This window comes from Lonchura striata, chromosome 13 (assembly GCF_050655825.1).
Source record: "Lonchura striata isolate lonStrDom1 chromosome 13, ASM5065582v1, whole genome shotgun sequence".
NCBI lineage: Eukaryota > Metazoa > Chordata > Aves > Passeriformes > Estrildidae > Lonchura > Lonchura striata.
Genome location: NC_140715.1, coordinates 3531927 through 3535133, shown reverse-complemented (window position 1 = coordinate 3535133; position 3207 = coordinate 3531927). Strand labels below are relative to the sequence as shown.

Below are 3207 nucleotides of genomic sequence, written 5' to 3'. Positions count from 1 at the left end.
AGAGCAGAGGTGTGCGTTGTTTTCTCATGTCCTGTAGTGACACCCCCCCGCCCCTCACCGTTAGGGCAGCAGGCACCCAGCCCTGGGAAAGAGGAAAATTGCTGGGCACAACATAACAGGGAAACCCTCGATTAGTTTTGCAGTTAGGACTTGTTCCTACAGAAACAACACAACTCAGGCTTCAACCAGGAAAAACCTTTATTCCTCAATTGTTATATTTTAGCATTTTAATATATTTTATATATTCCCATATACAGTATAAAAGTGTGTATTCAAAGCTCTGGATATTCAGGTGGCAGAAGTGCTCATGGCTAAACTAACAGTGTCAGGGACATTTATGCAATGTGGATTATTTCACAAAAACAGGGTGTCCTAGAAGATTGTAAGGAATCCAACTCTCATCTTTGAGAGCAAAACACTCCTTTTGTTCCAACTTTTGCATTTAAACACCATTTTTGTCTGAATCCCTGATGGTCATCCTGCTTTCATGGTCAGCCTTCTCCAACCTTCCTTTGTGGGCTCACTTCCCCCAGCCTAGGGATGAGAGCTGGTGCTTCACTACAGCCTCTCCAGTCTCCCACGAGAATTCAACACCACTCTCAAATCCTGCTGCACCAAACAGCCTTGTAAGATAATGAAAAGCAAACTGAGTAAGCTTAAATGTAAATACATTTAATTGAGATGATATAAAATTGTATTTCCAACAAGCAATGAGAGAATATTAACAATGAATTGCACACTTAATTCTTGTTATATCTTGCCCCAAGCCACCTTTGATGTTTCCAATTCCTACATCCACATTCTGAAAATTCTTCTCCAGCTGCCCTGTTTAAACTATGGGCTCCAGGTTTCCATCTTCCCAATACCTTTCAAACAAGGATCTTCAAAGCAGCATTGACAGCTTTACTTCTGACCACTCCTGCTGCTCACTCCAGCAAGCCCCACACCAACAATTTACCTGTGATAAAAACCCAATAAAGACAGTTGAAAAGAGGACCCCTATTCCACCCTTAGAACTGAACAGTTAATTAGCTGACATTTATTTTTATGTAAAAGATGCACATTAAAATATGTGGAACAGAATTTTCCATTTTCTGTGTGTTGTCTGCATCCAATCTAGGCTCTAACTCCATGGACAGGAGTTACTCCACTCTCAGGCATGCAGAGTGCTGCCAAAACCTGGCACCACTGAGCACCAGGACAGCCCCACTGGTGCCAGGAAAGCTCAGCAGCACCTTTCTCTCCCAGCAGCATAACACTGGCACAGGCACTGAGCAGCCACGGGCAGCTGACTTCTGCTGGGAGAAAAAAAAAACCAAAACAAAACCGGAGGGTTTACAGGGCAGAAAAAAAGAGGAGGCACCTCTCTGATGCCACCTACTCTCATCAAGGCTTCATCCAGCAAGAGTAATAGATAAACTAAACCTATTGCTGGATAAACCATGTCATCTCCACCCTGAGGACCTGAGGCTAACACAAGAGCCAGCAGATGCCTTTTAGTTAATTCAAGACAGCAAAACAGATCTTTTTTCCCATTTTCCCTTGCTGGCTCAGGGTCACAACTCACCCACGTGGCTCCAGAGCTCTCCCCGTGTCTCACGGGCGGGTTATCCCTTCACATCTCCTCTCCGCAGGCTCTAGTGCCCTCCTGGAGAGCCTCCTTGGCGGTCCCAGCACAGCTCGGGGGTTTCGCACACGGCGGGGCCGGGCCAGCTCAGCGCTGCTCCTTCGGGCGGCTCCGACCTCCGCGAGCCCGCCATCGGCTGAAGGCCTAAAGAGAGCACAGCAGAAACATCGCAAATAATCCATCACTTCCATCTGTATTCAGAAAGCTCAAAAGCAGCGGCCTGGCTTGTGGCAGAGCACAAAAGCCAGCAAATCGAGCGAAAGGCTGAGGAATTAATGCTGAACAGCACAGCCGAGCAACACCCCCAGTCCCGGGGCACCACGGGCTGCAGCGCTTGCTGGCCCGCAGTAACAGCTAAATTAAATCATGTATCTCCGTCCCCAGCCCCGCTGCCGCCGCCACCCGTGCCCTGTTCCCCCTCTCACCTCATGGCGGCGGCGGCCCCTCATGGCGAGGGGACCCGGCCCGCCAGAGCCGCTGCTCGCCCTCACGGCGGTGAGCTGAGCCCGGCCCGCCGGAGCCGCTGCTCGCCCTCACGGCGGTGAGCCGAGGGACCCGGCCCGCCGGAGCCGCTGCTCGCCCTCACGGCGGTGAGCCGAGGGACCCGGCCCGCGGGAGCAGCTCCTCGCCCTCACGGCGGTGAGCTGAGCCCGGCCCGCCGGAGCCGCTGCTCGCCCCCACGGCGGTGAGCCGAGGGGACCCGGCCCGCGGGAGCAGCTCCTCGCCCTCACGGCGGTGAGCCGAGGGGACCCGGCCCGCCGGAGCCGCTGCTCGCCCTCACGGCGGTGAGCCGAGGGACCCGGCCCGCCGGAGCAGCTCCTCGCCCTCATTGCAGCGGAGGAGCAAGAGGAGCAGAACCGGCCGCGCTGCCGAGGTGATCCCACAGGCACCGCCCCGCTCGCTTCGGCCGCGCCCCCCGGGCGGGGAAAACCCTCGATAACCACTCAGGGTGGCTTGGGCTGGCACAGACTTTAAAGATCGTCTCGTCCCACTCCTTGCCGTGCGTAGGGACACCTTCCACTATCCCAGGTTTCTCCAATCCCCGTCCCACCTGGCCTTGGACACTTCCTGCATCCCTGACAGAGCCAGAGCAGGAAACACAGGATCTTTGGAGCTAGGAGAACTGAACTCAAGCACCAGCTTATGGGAAGCAGGGGGCCAGTGAGCTGCGTCTGCTTGCCCCTGATGTGTCCCGCTTCAGGCACAGGAGGTAGAAGTGTCAGCTCAGAAACAGCTGCCAGCAACAAAAATCCAGCCCTGAAATAAGGAGATAAAAAGTTGTGGTGCTGCCAAGTGCCTTGCTGGGAGAAGCACAATTCCACACCTTCCCTGGCCTCCACTGGATGCCTTAACATCAGCCCAGTGCTCTGTGTAACCATGTCTGGTCTGGGCACAGCAGTAAAATGGTAATGTCCCTCACTGGGGCTCCATTCAAAGGAAGTTTTTCTCTGCGCTTTGTGCTCCAGTGAGACATTTCAAGGCCTTTTCAGCAAGCCTGTCATCCTTCCCCCATGCTCCTCATGTGCTTATGCTCTCAGAGCTCAGCAATGAACTCAGCTGGAGCTGTGCCTTGCCTCAGG

General features: G+C 53.9%; 1 long non-coding RNA gene and 1 other non-coding gene across 2 annotated transcripts; both read right to left on the bottom strand.

Moving 5' to 3' along the window:
• Positions 1 to 964: 964 nt before the first annotated feature.
• LOC110477379 (uncharacterized) lies at positions 965 to 2320 on the bottom strand. Its single transcript, XR_014958256.1, has 3 exons — positions 2053 to 2320; positions 1568 to 1771; positions 965 to 1295 (listed from the first exon to the last, which is right to left on the bottom strand). It is a non-coding gene; the product is annotated as an uncharacterized LOC110477379 (long non-coding RNA).
• LOC116184142 (small nucleolar RNA SNORA74) lies at positions 1101 to 1303 on the bottom strand. Its single transcript, XR_004148884.1, has one exon. It is a non-coding gene; the product is annotated as a small nucleolar RNA SNORA74 (small nucleolar RNA).
• Positions 2321 to 3207: the final 887 nt, after the last annotated feature.